This window comes from Rousettus aegyptiacus, unplaced genomic scaffold (genome assembly GCF_014176215.1).
Source record: "Rousettus aegyptiacus isolate mRouAeg1 unplaced genomic scaffold, mRouAeg1.p scaffold_m13_p_6, whole genome shotgun sequence".
Taxonomy (NCBI): domain Eukaryota; kingdom Metazoa; phylum Chordata; class Mammalia; order Chiroptera; family Pteropodidae; genus Rousettus; species Rousettus aegyptiacus.
In genome coordinates this window covers 73,805,083-73,812,101 of record NW_023416309.1, presented here as the reverse complement: position 1 = coordinate 73,812,101, position 7,019 = coordinate 73,805,083, and positions in this window count along the sequence as shown.

Here is a 7,019-nt window from a genome sequence, read left to right as displayed (position 1 = left end):
TCTAACCCTGCGTGGTGGAGAGTCAGTCGCCGGCTGGCTAATAAAGGCTCACAATTCATCTCAATTGGCTCCGTGGGTTTTGGATTTGATCGCACCACAACAGTATCTGGTAAGAACTTTCTTCCTGTCTTGCAGATGGCCACCTTCTCAGTGCGCCTTCACATGGCAGACAGAGAGAGAGCTCTGGTTTTTCCCACCTCTTATAAGGGGATGCAATCATGTCCTAATCACCTCCCAAAGGCCCCACCTCCAAATACCATCGCACTGGGGTTAGGACTTCAATATACAAATATTGAAGGCAGGCACTGTTATGCCCTGATTCGTATCTCCGTGAACCACCGAGAAGCCGACATCGATGCAAGAGCAAGAAGGAGTTTATTTCAGACCCAAGTCTGGACCGCAGTCCGCACACCGACGCAGCAGTGAGTAGGAGGCGATCCCGAACATGGGGCTTCAGGGGTATTTGAAGGGAAAAATCATAAGCATGGGGAGCGATGTCTTGGCGCTATAGGATTGGTACAACGAGCTTGTCGCTTAGCAGGATTGGCTGGGTGATGGCGCCAAGGAACAAGGCAGGGAATTTAGAGAGTTACTTTCCATCATTGCTCTGATTGGCTGAGTCTAGGGTGGGGTGGTCCTCTCGCTATCTGCAGCTTTTCTGGGAACTGGCCTGTGCGGAAGATGGAGTCTTATACCTAAGATGGAGTCACTTTGGTTGTTCAGCACAAACATTCGGTTCATAGCACTTCATATCAATGATAAGACCTGCAGTGGTTCGTGAGAGAGGCCAGGTCCGGCATAGGTCGAAGGCGCCCCCTGACCCAATAGATGCCTAGAAGTTGTGGTTTGGAAACTGTAGCTGATCAGGAGGTTTTGCACCTTCAAGGACCAAGGACATGGCAGTCTTGGTCAGTAGCACTATTGAGGGAGTAGGGTCGCCCAGGGCAAGCCATGCATTGGCAGTTAAAGAACTGGAATTCTGACAGCCCAGGTATCTGGTGGCTTAAGGAGGGCCAGAGCTGAGCACGAAGTGGGTGGATAGCACAGACGTGAGCAGGGGCAGCATCGAGCTGCATAGTACCTGTTTTCAGCAGCAACATCTGACAGCAATGGCAGAAGCAACAAGGCAGTAGAAAATGGAACCTGCTGGTAGACTGATGGGATTCTCCAGGTCTCTCTCTACAAGGCATATGGAGACAGGATGGCCCTTTTAAACTGTAGAAGTTTCCATGGGTTCTCTAGGAACTTGAACAAAGGATTTACCACTTCTCTGGCCTGATGAGATCTTAAACAATAGCTTTAAATATGAAATAGAGAGGAAACTTTAGTTGTACTCCAGGATGGTAAAATCAATCATAAGGTAGCAATAAATGCATTTTGTGTTCCCTCCTCAATGCAGAGAAGCACCATAAGCATTACAGTAGAGAGAAGAACCAGGCTTCCACTGTGTCTCCAACGGGCTACAACTGACTGACCTTAATCAAGTCACGTAACCTCTTTGAGACTCGGTTTGAAATCTACAAAATCACAATAATCTCACCTATCTGCCCAGTAAGGCCATTGTAAGGATTGAGATAGGGAGTGTGTATAAATTGCCAGGCATTTAATAGATCCTCAGTAATGAGTTTCCTCTTCTCTTCAAGACACCACATATTTTAGATCCTCAACTGGATTCAGCATATAATCTAGCCGAAAGTAAGTCCTCAAGCAAGGTTTATTAGTTTGATACCTGGCTTCCCCTGCCCGGGCCAGCAAGTGGTAAATCTAGTGCGGCCCTGGAAAATAATTCTGAGTAGGAACAGTGGGAGATTGAGAAAAGAAAGAAGACAGAAAGCTGAGATCAGGGAGCCCAATGTCCACTGATGATGGAGTAGAGAGCAATTTCATCTTTGCAAGTTTCTTTTATACAAGAGCATACATTTGCTGGCTAAAATGAGATTATTCCCACCCAACCTCCATATCCTACTATAATCATTTACATTTCCCTAGATTACCCTCACCCTACACAGCCTGCTATAATCATTTGCATTTCAACACTGCATTGTTCTCCAATCAGTTCCTACTTCTCCATTCTCAGGAGGCTTTGTGGAGGTAAGGCAACCCTTGGCTGGCCTCACAGATTGCAAGGACCTGGTCAGCTTGCAACCTGCTCTCTACATTCTCCCATATTAACTCACCCTCAGGGTGGAACCACATCCCACAGACTTGGGATGTTGTTGAGCCCAGAGGTTGTTGAGCATCGATAGAGCAGTAGGTGTTTTCTCTTGACCTTGCCCTTTTCTTGGCCTGGTGGCCACCCACAACTCACTGCCCTGGACAAAGCATCTTTCCACTTTTCCTGCCCTGTTTTAGCTCTGTGGCTGCCAGAAGGGCTGCTCTGTTGCTCCTTGCTGTTTCTTATTAACACCTGTGCCAAGTGGGGATGTGTGCCCCCTTAGTCCCAGCATCCTACACCCACCCCATGGCATCCTGCTCCACCCTCGGGTTCTCCTTGGGGATCTATTTGCTATCCTTGGCCTAGTGCTCTTCACCACCAGTTGAAAGGTGCAGAGTCTTTCAAAAGTCTTTTTTGTTTAAAGCTTCAAAATAATTTTTTAAAGATACATGACTATATTTGAATTCCTTCTATAAAGCTCCATAATATTTTCTATCTCTCCTATGAAGTTTATCAATTCTGCCTCGGGTTAGTTATTTGTGCATTTATATTAACTTTCTTTTTTTAGGTACAATTGACATATGTTAGTTTCAGATGGGCAGCATAATGATTTGTTATCTGTACGTCTTGCAAAATGATTGCCATAAGTCTAGTTAACATCTGTCACCATACATAGTTATAAAAATGTCTTTTTCTTGTAATGAGAACTTTTAAGATCTCGGCAACTTTCAAGTATACAACACAGTATTGCTAACTATAGTCACCATATTGTACATTACATGTCTCCAGGACTTATTTATTTTATAACTGGAAATTTGTACCTTTTGACCACCTTCACACATTTTCACCTGCCTCCAAACTTCCACATCCGGCAATCCATCAATCTGTTCTCTGTATCTATGAGTTCAGTCTGCTTGTTTGTTTAGATCCCACATATAAGTGAGATCATAGGATGTTAGTCTTTCTCTGTCTGATTTATTTCACCTAGCACAATGTCCTCAGGATCCATCTATGTTGTCACAAATGTCCTGATTTGAGGAAATTACTTTTTTCTTAAACATACAGCTAAACTACTTAATAAAAAAATACAAATTTCCACATTGGAAACCATGGTAAATTTGTTTTTAATGTTTTTAATGTCTGTGTAGGTTGTACCTCTGGTGTGAAATTAATGCTTCAAGTGTTTATAACAGTTTGATTTGTTTTTAAACATGCTCCTCACACCCCCAAACCTAGAAAGCGCCGATAATGAAGCGTTCATTGATTCCTAAAACAAACCTAAGTTTTAATTTCACCAGTGGGACCATAACCCTTTATTCTGAGGTCCTTAAATGTTTGCAATAAAAAGACAATTAATCAGTTTACCTAAATGACCTGTTTAAGGATTTAGTGCCTCCCTTGAGCAAAAAATCATATCTTTCAATTGAAAAACATCTTCTTGTTGAGGGACTCTGGAATATCTTTGTTTCTATACATTATCCAAAATTAAAAAAACAAAAAAAACAAAAACCTCCAGTTGTTAGATTGAAAAGGTTATTGAATTTTAAACTACTAGTTTTGTATTTTAGGTTTGTGAATTGTTCTCTTCCATAAAAGCAGAGGTGAGATGATTTTCCGTAGAACCCCTTTTTCATCCACACTCCTTTTACCCCAGGAATTTCTCTACAGCAAAACAAACCACCAAAAATAGAAGGCAAGCTTGTTTGATAGCCTCCTCTGCCTTCTGGATGATTTATTGTGGATCACTCTGACGACGGGAGGGAGCTTCAACTGGAGGAAAGAAGGAATTTCCCCTGCTGTCCAGCTAAGAAACAGCAGGGGTGGGCCAGAGGGTGTCCTGAAAGGAGACAGGGGCAGACTTCATTGTTTATACTATGAAAAGGTGTCACTGTTTAGAGCAGTGATATCACTTTATACTGGGCTTTGCTGATGATGAATTGAATGCCATTTAATTAAATTTAATCAATGAAATTGGAGTTCCGAAACAAAATTTTATTTGTACACATCTTGTTGGATCCATTCCTCACATGTGATTTTATTACTTAAAAATTCTAATTTGTATGGAGAGAAATTTTTATTGGTAGATTTGGTATTCTGTGGCATTACAAATTCTCAGAGGTGACCCTGTAGTATTTAGATGCATCCACGCAGGAAAGGAGCAATCTTCATTTGCTAGGGGCTGCCACAACAAAGTACCACAACCTGGGGATTCAAAAAACAAATTTATTTTCTCACAGTCTTAGAGGCTAGAAGTCTAAGATCTAGGTGTTATTGGCGAGGTCAGTTCCTTTGGAGGGCCTGAGAGGAAAGGATTTGTGCCAGGCCTCTTCCTGCCTTGCAGAGGTCTGTCTTCTCCCTGTGTCTTCACATTGCCTTCACTGTGTGTCTGTACCCAAATTTCTCCTTCCTAGTCACATTGGATTAGGCCCCACCCTACTTGCCTCACTTTAATAATCTGTCTAAAGACCTTATCTCCGAATATGGTTGAAAAAGGACTGATGCAAGAACCCCCATATTATGGGCCTAACAGTGTCCCTGGCCTCACCTCTTCTTATCCTATAGCTTGTAGCCACACACAAGCTTCATTTCTTTAATATAGTTTTTTTTTTCCTCTGAATCAAGCTAGTTTTTTCAAGATAATGGCATTGTGACTCATTTGCCTCCCCCTACCTTATCCTCTGTATGTCTGCTCCTTTAATCATTAAGCCTTAGGACACAAGATTAACTGAGCCCCAGGTCTGTAATCAGGAGGGCAATAGGTTGGACTTTAGATTAAGGATAATGTCTTGGCTTTAGACATGTTTCAGCCCCAGGCCGAAACTACAAAACTACAACCCCACCAGCCTAGAAACCAAGTCTCTGGGACCAGACGAGATGGCGCCACAGCTGATTTCAGAACCAGACACAATGATCAATTACCTCATCCCCTTTTAATTGTCAAAGCAGTAGCACCCAAGACACCAACTCCCTTAGTTTCCATGACAACTGATTTTTTGCTATATAATCTGTGCTTCTGAGATACTTGGCTTTTGTGCAATACCTCGCCTGTGCCTCTGAAACTTACAATTCTCTAATAAATGCTTATTCTAAACAGCCCAACTCCTGTGTGGGTCTACCAGCTGAGCAGTGCAGGCAGTATGAGCCTGGGTGGGACTTAGTCGCCCTTTGGTTTCATGGTCACATTCTGAAGTACAAGGGGTTAAGACTTCAACATATGAATTTTGGAATGGGGGAGGGGGACACAATGCAGCCCTTAACAAGAGTATAATACAAAGTTTGTGAGCATAGGCTGTGATGACCAACATAAAGATTTGTTTTTTGGACTTGCAAAGCTTATTATTAGGGGTCCGCTTCTATATTTGTATACAAATATAGGGTGGCCTCTATGAATAAATTGTCCTTCCTATACTTTTATACCCTAAGAACCAGCTCCCCTTATCCCCCCCCCCCCGAAAAAAAAAAAAAGGTCATTGCACTCTTACTGATTGTTGTAATATTGACATTTGGTTTTTTGGGTCCATGGTGGCCAGTCCCAATGTCCTGGTCATAAGTGTCCAGAATGAGACAAGGGAACTCTGCAATCCACAATAGTCCTCCCACTCTCCCTGAGAGATGTATACCTGGCTACCCCCTATCTTCTCAGGCATCTCTTTGGCATTATGGTATACTCTTCCCCCTGTGGAGGTCAGCCTGTGGCTTCTCTCCTCCCTGGGCACTCTGGGATGACCCACAATCAAAGCAGCTGTGACTATGATGCTGCCCTTGGTCTGATCAAAGTTGAGATTCCATGCTCATGATCTGGCTAGGCTGTCCTTGACAAGGCACATGATGCTTTAACCATTGCCTATTTTGAGCCACTGGGTTAGAGAGATAGGACTATGTGCCACTCAGTTATTTTACTGATTTAGGTGTGCTTCCTAGAGATTCTGGATTCACTGAGTTAATTGAAGTAGCTGAGAGCAGCTCTAAGTTTGCTTAGTTGCGTTGTGGCGCATTCAAATCTAAGACCCACGGAGCCAATGGAGATTAATTATGAGCCTTTATTAGCTGGCCAGCGACTAATTCTCCCCACTAGAGAATCGGGCCCGATTCTCCAGAGGAGGCAGCTTATAAAGCCTAAAACTATGTCTTGGTGGGCTTTGGTTACGCAAGCAAGCAGATTATAGAAGCAGATGTTGGCAGTTAGTTTTGATATCTATTCTCTGGCAGAAATATGGTTTTATTATTGTTCTTCTTGGGAGCCTCGGGAGCTATTTTCTCCTAGACAGCTGGTGCCTGGAGATATTATCACTCTCTGCCCTGTCCTTGGGGCTGACTTACTGAGGACTTGATACCAATAACCATAACAACATATTTTCCAAAGTAGTCATGGCCAGAATAAAGAGGGGAAATGTGAACAAGGAAGATGTTCTTGAAATGCGCTTTTACACTGTTACAGTTGGTTGGTTAGAATCTGGACTCGATGGTGGTCTGTACTTGTTGAGATTGAGATAATTCCAAAACTTCCCTAGTATAATTAAAGGAAAGACTACAAAGGCTGGATCTTGAAAGGTAGGTGTAGGAAAAAGCCAGCAAGTCGCCCGCTTATAAAGTAGCAGTTTATCAGGCTAATGGCACTCGACATCAAGGAGGGGGCAGGCAGCTTATATATCTAGTCATTATTCAGCATATAAATTTGCCTTCACTGCCTGCAATACTTCTGCCAGCACCACCATCCATGTGTGGATATCCAAAGAGCCTTATTCACTGTCATGGTATACACAACATAGTCCTGAGAAAGCAACTCATTGTACAGCAAAGGAAGTACAGAGTCAAATTGAGCTCAAGCCCAAGGAATTCAGTGATCTTTCCATGTACCTCATCA